Source organism: Oryx dammah, unplaced genomic scaffold (genome assembly GCF_014754425.2).
Source record: "Oryx dammah isolate SB20612 unplaced genomic scaffold, SCBI_Odam_1.1 HiC_scaffold_26, whole genome shotgun sequence".
NCBI classification, from domain to species: Eukaryota; Metazoa; Chordata; class Mammalia; order Artiodactyla; family Bovidae; genus Oryx; species Oryx dammah.
In genome coordinates this window covers 35,801,521-35,813,000 of record NW_024070210.1, presented here as the reverse complement: position 1 = coordinate 35,813,000, position 11,480 = coordinate 35,801,521, and positions in this window count along the sequence as shown.

Here is an 11,480-nt window from a genome sequence, read left to right as displayed (position 1 = left end):
AGTCAGCTCTTCGCATCAGGGGGCCAAAGTATTGGAGCTTTAGCATCAGTCCTTCCAATGAGTACTCAGGGTTGATTTCCTTTAAGATTGACTGGTTTGATTTCCTTGTAGTCCAAAGCGCTCTTGAGAGTCTTCTCCAGCACCACAGTTCATAAGCATCAATTCTTCGGTGCTCAGCCTTCTTTATGGTCCAAATCTCAACATTCCTACATGATTACTGGAAAAACCATAGCTTTGAATATACAGACCCTTGTCAGCAAAGTGATGTCTTTGGTTTTTGATATGCTGTCTAGGTTTGTCACAGCTTCCAAGGAACAAGCGTCTTTTAATTTCATACCTGTAGTCACTGTCTGCAGTGATTTTGGAGCCCTAGAAAATAAAATCTATCACTGCTTCCACTTTTCCCCTTTCTATCTGCCATGGTTTCCCTGGTGGCTCAGACAGTAAAGATTGCCTGTAATGCAGGGGACCAGGGTTCAATCCCTGGGTTGGGAAGGAAGTCCTCTGGAGAAGGAAATGGCAACCCACCACAGTAGAAGTCCATGGACAGAAGAGCCTGGTGGGCTGCAGTCCATGGGGCCACAAAGAGTCAGACACGACTGAGGGACTACCACTTTCATTTGCCATGAAGTGATGGGACCAGATGCCACGATCTTAGTTTTTTGAATGTTGACTTTCAAGCCAGCTTTTTTACTCTCCCCTTTCACCCTCATCAAGAGGCTCTTTAGTTTCTCTTTGCAAGGGTGGTGTCATCTGCATATCAAAGGTTGTTGATATTTCCCCTAGCAATCTTGATTCCAGCTTGTGATTCATTCAGCCTGACATTTCACATGATGTACTCTGCATATAAGTTAAATAAGCAGGGTAACAATATACAGAAAGATTATCTATAAGAAATTCCACAGTTCAACTACATTCTCTTAGTGATCTGCCCCCCTCCCTATACTTTTTACTATGACTAGGGAACTGGTAGGGCAGCCCAGGTGGTGCTAGTGGTGAAGAACCCACCTGCCAATGCAGGAGACATAACAGATGCCGGTTCGATTCCTGAGTCAGAAAGATCCCCTGCAGAAGGAAATGGCAACCCGCTCCAGTATTCTTGCCTGGAGAATCTCATGGACAGAGGAACCTGGCGGACTGCAGCCTATAGGGTCACACAGAGTCAGACACAACGTGATTTAGAACGCATATCAGACTAAAAGAGAAGTTGGACAGACTTGTATACTGACAAGAAAAGGACAATGATATATTTTGTGCGAGGTGTAAAATGAACATAGACTATGTACAGAAACTTTACTTGAACTCAGTTTGTAAAATATTCTTTCAACCAGAAAAAAAAAATACATCTAGTTTAAATGACGTTTGGGGAATGCCATTGTGGCTTGAGTAATTCTAGTGGCGGTGTGTGTGTGGGAAGTTCAAAATGTTTTCCAGCACTTTTCTGCCACTCCAATATCCTTGCCTGGAAAATCTCATGAATAGAAGAGCCTGGTGGGCTGGAGTCCATGGAGTCGCAAAGAGTCGGGCACGACTGGGCAACTAACACTAACAGCCCTTATTAAAAACTCAAGGTCACCAAAATGTCTTTTATCTCTGGGACGCATTTGACATTAAGCATGATCAAGATCAAAAGAAAAGGAGTATTCTAATTAAAAATCAAGGGAAGATCAGAATTAAAATAATCTTTTCTGATCTGAATTTTTCTAAGTTCGTTCTCTGTATTGCAGCCATGCTAAATAAAGTGTTTGTATTTTTACATATTCTTATTCATGCATGCAACAAATAGTTATTGCGGACCTATAATGTATTGGCTATGTCCTGGTGCCAAGATCCAAAATAGATTAAAATCCTTATTGTCCTAGATGGTGCTCAGTTACGTCCGACTCTGTGCGACCCCATGGAGTATAGCCCTCCAGGCTCCTCTCTCCGTGGGATTCTCCAGGCAAGAACACTGGAGCAGGTTGCCATTTCCTTCTCCAGGGGAACTTCTTGACCTATGTATGGATCAAACCCGTGTCTCTTACATCTCCTGCATTGACAGGCAGGTTCTTCACCACTAAGGCCACTTTAGAAGCCTAGAACTAACATTCTAATGGGGAGGAGGAGGTAACAGACAATAGCATAGTAAATTAGTAAATATTGTTAAGTTAGAAGGTGATCAGGGTTGGGGAAAAGAATTTAAAAAGGGAGATGAGGAGTGCAGGTGATGAAGGATATTTTCTTTTAAATAGGGAAGCTGTCCTAATCCTCACTAGGAAAGTCATATCTGAACAAAGATTTGAAGCTGTAGAGACTGACCATGGTGTCCGGAGAAACATCGCACACAGAGGAAACAGCACTGCAAAGGTCCTGAGGTGGAAACATGCCTATTGTTACTGCGTGCTCTATTCTGCGCAGCCTTGTAAGCAATCACAAGGGTGAGCTATCAGACTGAGCAGGACAGTGGCATGACCTGTTACACGTGTCCTTCTAAAAGGATCCTTTAGTTTTATTAGACCGTATGGATTAAGTGACTTCCAGAGCCAACCACAGTGAAGTAAGCAAGCTGCAGTCTCTCTCCCCCACTGATTACAACTAAAAACTCTGGCAGAATATGAAAAGCACTACCTGAGGACTCTGAAGAGTAAATAATAGCAAAATAGCTAATGGATTGGGAAAGGAAGTGTTTTCTGTGGTTTTTCTTGGCCACACACATCTTTGTTCCCCAACCGGGAATCAAACTCAATCTCCTTGCAGTGAAAACACATGGTCTTAACAGATGGACCACCAGGGACATCCTCAAAAAGGAAGTGTTTTGATTGTCTCTTCTTCCTCCTGTTTGTGAGAGAAGGATTCTCACCCTAGGATCATGGGGATGGCCGAGCACACAACATCCAAAGTGGACGGCAGTTTTTTTAGTCTCATACATTCACGGTCTGGGGGAGGGGAACACCAAATACCATGTACTTGGGAACAGAGTGAACAACTAGAGGCAGGCTTTGCAGTATCAAGAAGGTGAAGTGGCCCCTGGTTTCTGCAGGAGGGTATGGCTGGCTTATTTGAATGATTTCATAATTGGCGGGAAGCAGAAACCCAATACTCAAGGACAAGCACTGTGCCTGGTCCCCATGGTAAGGAGAGTTTTTTGGCCAGGGGACCTTAGCTGTGGGAACAGAGTGGGGATAGAAACTTGCAGTTAGGTTACTCCCGATTCCACCAGGTATCAAGGCAGCACATACTTATTCTACCTTAATTTTAGGCCTTACACTGCAGGAAGTCAGGACTTGACAAATGACCAGGATGGTGCTGTTGAGTTTTCTAGTTTTTTCCCTCCTCTACTGCCTGACTTGAGAGCAGTCTAAATCAGGGAAGCAGGGACTGCAAAACCTCCAAAAGGAACCCTTTCTTCTAGCCTGGGGGTGGGGAAAAGGAGCCCCTGGGAACAGACGAGTATGGATGGAAACTCCTTTTTTCTCTCCTAGCCCTCCTCTGAGGACAAAAATAATCAAGTTGGCATTATCACGGTAGGGCAGGGCTAAAGCACCTAAAACCCTGAGAGAAAATCCATTTTGTTGCATAAAGGAAATTGGAAAGGGTCCCTGTCATACAAAAATTGATGGAGGTATCCTGGGTTTTCTTTTTTACTTTGGCTCTGCTGGGTTTTCACTGTGGTATGCGGGCTTTCTCTAGCTGTGGCTCCAGCTTAGTTGCCTTGCAACAAGTAGGATTGTAGTTCCCAGACCAGGGATTGAACCCCAGGCCCCTGCATTGGAAAGCAGATTCTCCACCACTGGACCACCAGGGAAGTCCTTTCCAATTATTTTTTCCTCCCTTTTCTCTTGTTACTTCACCTGAAGGACAGGCTCAGTCACTCAGACCAGCACAGTAAGTGTAGAGGGAAAATATTCTGGGAGTTCCCCATCTTTCAGTCCAGAAGAACAGAGAAAAGGGCCTCTGAGAGCCAGAGGGTGTAAGGAAATCCTGAAGAGGAGAGACTGGGATCGACACTGGGTACATACCCAAGTTCCACATGTGCAGGACACACCCCCAGAAACACAGCAAAGACTTGGAGAGCCTAACTACAGGGTAAATCACTGCCAAGACTGGATTTAACCCCAGAGTGGCTCATGTGAGGAATGGACCTAAACAGCATAGTAAAGACTTTGAAAACTGAGCTGCCACTCTGTATTTTGATTGTGGTGATAGGAACATAACCAGACATGATGAATTTTTCTGTATGTAAACTAAAAATTAAAAATTTAAACATGGGAAAAAAATAAAAGAACTAAGTGTGGGAAACAGAGGAGCAAGGAAACCATTGAGGAGACTGTTGTAGTAATCCAGGGAATACACAGCCTCGACCAAGGTGGAAATAGTCATTTGGTGAAAAATGCCTAAAACTGATAGAATTTTCTGTATCCATAGTTCTCAACTTCAGCAATATTGACATTTGGAGTTGGATAATTCCTTGTTGTGGGCAGGCTGTGCTGGGCATTGAAGAGTGCTTAGCAGCATCTCTGACCTCTATCCATTAGACACCAGTAGCCCCTCAATCAAAATATGTCCAAATGCATCCAGACATTATTAGGTGGTGCCAGGGCACACCGTTGAAGATGGTTGTTCTAGGTGAATGCCTTAAGCTTTGGGCCACAGGCTAAGCACTGCATTAGTCATCAGTGTCAACCTAGTTGGAACAGACTTCAGGTGGCCTCCTGACACTTAGTACGTACAGATTATAGAAGCACAACATATAAGACCATGCAAGTCTTTTTTTTTTTTTAACTAGAGGAACTTAGAGGTTCAGTGGGCTACAAAAGGTTAGGTTCTGCCAAAGGACTGTAAAGTTTTTCACAGTTCTTGTCATCTATGAGATCATACCCAAATTGCACATTCATTCAATTGTGTTTTGCAGTGATTGTCTCAAAGCTTGAAACTCAAGAGTCATGATGCTTATCATCTTCCTTGGTGTCTCCAAGACAGAGATGAATTTGTCCTTCCAAGAAATAATATAGGTGATAGAAATAGCCATATAAAATGAATGAAGGGGTTGCAGTTCCAAGAAAAATTTACAATAGAAAATATTTTTTAAAACATGGTAGTATTTTTTTCTAATGAGACCTTCTCCTTGGTCACCTAGAAGTATCCATCAACCTTGGACGATAAACAGAACTGTGATGTCAGAAATGCCAAAGAAAGTAAGCAGCTTTTAACTACCAAAATAAGATTTTTGAATCTGAAGGAACACAGTAGTCTTGAAAAAGCCAGACACTACCAAGAGAGAAAGGTTTTATAAAACTGTAAAGCTCCATTAACACTTCAAAATCCAGACCTTGGCAAAAGTAAAAGTGGCATTTAATACACACCGCATGGTAGAGGAAACAGGCTATGACATAAGGAAAGTACCTGCTGAGTGGGAAGGAGAGAAAGTCGCCCTTAGGATCTGGAGCAGCGTGGGAAGAAGGGGCTCAGGGAAGTGCAGTGGGCAGTCCCAGCCAGCCTGTTCTGGCAGCCCAGCCCCCAGGCTGATGTCTTAGAATGGGGGGCAAGGAGGGGTCATAGGAAAGCAGGAAGAGATAGGAATGGGCAGACCACTTTCCCTCTAAGAAAGGAGGGGAGGCCTTGCATTTAGCTTTGCCCCTCCTTGAATATGGGTTTCCCTGGTGACTCAGATGGTAAAGATTCTGCCTGCAATGCAGGAGACCTAGGCTCAATCCCAGAATCCAGAAGGTCCTTTGGAGAAGGGAATGGCAACCCACTCCAGTATTCTTGCCTGGATGGACAGAGGAGCCTGTCAGACATGACTGAGCCACTTATACTTTCACTTCCTTTGTCCTTGAATATGACTCAGGAGCAACATGGTTCAATGGCAGTGGGGGCCTAATTTGGTATCCTGCAGTTCTTAGTGGCCTGCAGGGTACAAGTGGGAGAAGCTACATATTCCTAGTTCCTTCAGGAAGTACCACTGAAGATGATGAACAGTCTGGGGAACCAGCTAAACTAGTGCCTGAGGGGTTTACAACCAGAGGTAGGTGGCTAGACCCCTGAGTCTCAGGAGTGGTTGCCAACCCACGGCCACAAAAGGCCTGATGAAATCTACATCATCTTACTGAGGTCCCACGGGTGCACAGAATGAGACCTCACTTTCCCACCCCTACCATGAGATCACACTAATACCCTTTACGATTGGGCACCATCTTAGAGAAAAGGCAAGAAAAGGAGAGACTAAGAACTTTTCTGAAAGAGATCAGCTAGCTGCCCAAAAAGTGCAGTTAAAGAGACTAAGTTAACTTTTAAAAATTGATTTATTTACTTTTCGCTGCACTGGGTCTTTGCTGCTGCAAACAGACTTTCTCTAGTCGTGGCTCTCTAGTTTCTCTAGTGGGGGCTACAGTGCTTGGGCTTCTCATTGCAGTGGCTTCTCTTGTTGTGGAGCATCGGCTCAGTAGTTGTGGCTTAGCTGCTCTGCAGCATATGGAATCTTCCCAGACCAGGGAATGAACCCTAGTCTGATTCTTATCTGAACACTGCACCACCAAGGAAGTCTGAGGCTAAGATAAATTTAACTGATGAGTTAAACTCCCATTGTCCTTTCTCTTTCACCCTTCTACTTTTCAGTGGGGTGGGAATTCTTGAGCAAAACTGTATCCGTTATAGATAATAAAGAAGAAGTATTCTTTCCTTTCACCAGAGAGTAATACATTTTTTGGCCTAATATAGGTGGCTCAGACGGTAAAGCATCTGCCTGCAATGCGGGAGACCCAGGTTCGATCCCTGGGTTGGAAAGATCCCTTGGAGAAGGAAATGGCAACCCACTCCAGTACTCTTGCCTGGAAAATTCCATGGACAGAGGAGTCTCGTAGGCTACAGTCCATGGGGTTGCCAAGAGTCAGACACAACTGAGCGACTTCACTTCTACTTCTATAGGTACTTTATGCTGCCAAGTTATCTTATGGAGAAGAATCCCCTCCCCTCATCCCTCCCTTCTGTAAACGGGTGTTGAGTGGCTACAAGACATACGCTAGGTGCTGGCAGCACACACATCGACTAGGTGTCCTTCCGGCCGCAGAGAGTTGGGAACTTCTAGGCCAGACAGACTCGTGAGCAGATCTTCACCGGGCTCAGGGGGACCCCACATAGATCCACATGGAGTGGTCTGGGAGAGGCATCTCCTCAAGGGTTGGGAAGTGTTCAGGAAGACTTCCCAGAGAAGGGAAGTTCAGAACTGAGACTTAAGAATAGTTAAAAATTCTCTAGGAGAAGGGGAGGGAAAGAAAAAGGGTTTTTCAGGCAAAGGGAACACCATATGTACAGAGCTGTGATGATTAATTTCATGTGTTGACTTCTCCATGTTTGCTCAGATTAAACAGTACTTCTGGGTGTGTATGTGAGGGTCTCTCTGGATGAGATGATCACATTGAATCAGTGCACTTGGCAAGGCAGATATCTTTCCCTAGTGTGGGTGGGTATCATCCAATCCCTTGAGGGCCTGAATAGAACAAAAGGCAGAGGATGGAGGAATTTGCCACCCCGTTTTTCTTTCTGCTTTCCAGCTTGAACTGGAATAGTGGTCTTCTGCCCTTGCACTGGGATTTACACCATTGACTCCCTGGGTTCTCAGGCCTTTAGACTTGGACTGGAATTACCCCACCAACTTCCCTGGCTCTCCAGCTTATAGATGGCTGAGCTGACTGTGGGACTGGACTTCTCAGCCTTCTTAATCCTGTGAGCCAATTCCCCATAATAAGTCCCTCTCTCCTCTCCCTCTCTCTCTGGAGAAACTTGACTAAATAGTTTCTTTCACTGATTTTAAAATTTATCCCCCCTCCACCAACATTTTGTTGTGGTTCAGTCGCTCAGTTGTATCCAGCTGTCCAACTCTTTTCAACTCCACGAACTGTAGCATGTCAGGCTTCCCTGTCCTTCACTATCCCCCAGGGCTTGCTCAAACTCATGTCCACTGAGTTGGTGATGCCATCCAACCATCTCATTCTCTGTCGCCCTCTTTTTCTGCCCTCTATCTTTCCCAGCATCATGGCCTTTTCCAATGAGTTGACTCTTCCCATCAGGTGACCAAATTATTAGAGCTTCAGCTTCAGCATCAGTCTTTCCAATAAATATTCAGGGTTGATCTCCTTCAGGATTGTCCGGTTTGATCTCCTTGCTGTCCAAGGGACTCACAAGAGTCTTCTCAAGCACCACAGTTTGAAAGCATCAAGTCTTTGGGGCTAGTCTTTATGGTCCAACTCTCACATCCATATATGACTATTGGAAAAACCATAGCTTTTTATATGGCCCTTTGTTGGCAAAGTGATGTCTCTGCTTTTTAATATGCTGTCTAGGTTTGTCATAGCTTTTCTTCCAAGGATAAAGTGTCTTTTAATCTTATGGCTGCACAAATTGCCTGCAGAGATTTTGGAGCCCAAGGAAATAAAGTCTGTCACTGTTTCCATTGTTTCCCCATCTGTTTACCGTGAAGTGATGGGTCCAGATGCCATGATTTTAATTTTTTGAATGTTGAGTTTTAAGCCAGCTTTTTCCAAAGTGCCCAAAGTAAATGAAGTTTAATTTTTGGGCCACTTGCTTGCATAGGCCCCTCCCAAGGCCTTATACTTAATTTTGTATTTGTGACTTTGTGTTCACCCTCCTAGAATTGAGTCCCCATGTGGTATATGCTTAAGGCCTCACAAACTTGCATCTCTGATATGTTTTAGAAAACCAGTAATTCAGTAGATCTAAGAGATGCATTTGGAGGGGATGAGGGAAGGGGAACAGCGATGAGTGATGAGAGATTGGAGATTAAGGATCTAATTTCAGTGACTGACAGCTACATCCACTCATCTGGTAGAAGAACCAGAACTTCAACCCCTGCTATTCTCGTGCCCCATGTCCAACCCATCATGAGGTCCTGTGACAGAGCGCTGGTTCTCCCTCCAACTGTTTTCTCCTTCTATAAGGAAGAGATCCTTCCAGTTTTAGGTGGACTGTATTTTCCAGCCTCTTCCAGTTAGATTTTGGCCAACAGTATGTGCAGTATATCCTGAGATTTTCCTTAAATTGAAATGGTGTCTCATTCTCCCACATCTTCCTCCCTCTTGCTAGAAGGAATATGGACATGGTAGCTGGAGCTACAGCAGATGTCTTGGTCCATGAGGTGATTTTAGGAATATGGGGGCTCCACATAGTGGAGCAAAACAGAAGCCTGAGTCCCTTGCACTGTGAAGCACTATACCCGTCATGCATTACCTAGTTTTGGACTTTCATCTGAAAGAGAAATAAACTTCTATCTCAAGTAATACTGTTATTTATTTATTTAGTCACTCATAGTTGAAATCACTTCTAACTAATAATCTACTTCCCTGCAAGTCCTCATCACTTTCCTAGTCAGTTACCAACATTTCTTGTCTAGACTTTTAAAAGAATCTATTAATTGGTACCTCCATATTCAGTTATATCCATCCCAGCTTCCTTCCAATAAATTTTCTACACAATAGCTAAACTGACTGATTCAAAATGCATATAGAATATTACTCCCTGTATTAGTCTGCCTGGGCTGCCATAATAGAATATCACAGACTGACTAAAACAAAAGAAATTAGTTTTCTCACAGTTCTAGAGTCTAAAAGTCCAAAAGCAAGGTGCCAGCAGCCGTTTTGGAGAGAATTCTCTCACTTGGTTTTCAGAAAGTGGCTTTCTCCCTGTGTCCTTATAGGGCCTTTTCTCTGTACACATGCACACATAGCAATTTCTGGTGTCTAGTCATTTATCTTTTTATAATAAATACACCAGTCCTATTAGATTAGGGTTGCACCCTTATGACTTCACTTAACCTTCATTACTTTCTTAAAGACCCTATCTCCAAATATAGTCACATTGTGGGGTTAAGCCTTCAATATAAAATTCTTTTCTTTTTTTTTTTTTTGAAGGAACACATTTCAGTCTGTAAAACTCTATTCCTCAATCATATCAGGGCTTCTCATTACTCTTAGTTTAGCTGAGTAGCTAAAATGGCAAAACTCCTGTATGATCTGAGCCCTACCTATCTCTCCATTTTCATCTCATAGCAAGTTCCTTCTCCCTCATCATGCTTTAATCATACTGGCCTTTCATTTTCTTAGGTATGCTATGCTTTTTCCACCTCAGGGCCTTTGCACATGCTGTAGCCTCTGTCCTACATACTCTATCTCCCTTCCTATCCCTTAGCCTGGTAAACCTCTCCCCATCAGCTCTTACATCAGTCATCTGTTCTTGAAGGAATCCTTCCCTGATCATCCTTTTATTTCCCCACTTCCGAGTTACATGCTCTCATAGCTCAATGTACTTATTCTTAATAGCACTTATAATTTTCCCAGGTGGTGCTTGTGGTAAAGAATCTGCCTGCCAATGCAGGAGACACAAAAGGTGCAGGTTCCATCCCTGAGTTGGGAAGAAACCCTGGAGAAGGAAATAGCACCCACTCCAGTATTCTTGCCTGCGGAATCCTATGGACAGAGTAACCTGGCGGCTACAGTCCCTGGGATAGCAAAGACTTGGACATGACTGATCACTCATCATAATTTTTGCCTTTCTATGTTGTTCAAGATTCTTCAGTTAATGCTTGTCTTTTCCATTAGATGATACACTCCATGAGAAAAAGAGGTATGTCACTTTTTGCTTATTACTGTATCATTAAGATGTTCAAGCTGGATTTAGAAAAGGCAGAGGAACCAGAGATCAAATTGCCAACATCTGCTGGATCATCAAAAAAGCAAGAGAGTTCCAGAAAAGCATCTACTTCTGCCTTATTGACTACGCCAAAGCCTTTGACTATGCAGACTACAACAAATGGGAGATGGGAATACCAAACCACCTGACTTGCCTCTTGAGAAATCTGTATACAGGTCAGGAAGCAACAGTTAGAACTGGACATAGAACAACAGATTGGTTCCAAATAGTGAAAGGAGTACATCAAGGCTGTATACTGTCATCCTGCTTATTTAACTTATATGCAGAGTACATCATGAGAAACTCTGGGCTGGAGGAAGCACAAGCTAGAATCAAGATTGTGAGAATTATTAGTAACCTCAGATATGCAGATGGCACCACCCTTATGGCAGAAAGCGAAGAAGAATTAGAGTCTCTTGATGAAAATGAAAGAGGAGAGTGAAAAAGTTGGCTTAAAACTCAACATTCAGAAAACTAAGATCATGGCATCTGGTCCCATCACTTCACGACAAATAGATGGGGAAACAACAGAAACAGTGACAGACTTTATTTTGGGGGCTCAAAAATCACTGCAGATGGTGACTGCAGCCATGAAATTGAAAGACTCTTACTCCTTGAAAGAAAAGGTAGGACCAACCTAGACAGGATATTAAAAAGCAGAGACGTTACTTTGCTGACAAAGGTCCGTCTAGTCAAAGCTATGGTTTTTCCAGTGGTCATGTATGGATGTGAGAGTTGGACTATAAAGAAAGCTGAGCACCAAAGAATTGATGCTTTTGAACTGTGGTGTTGGAGAAGAC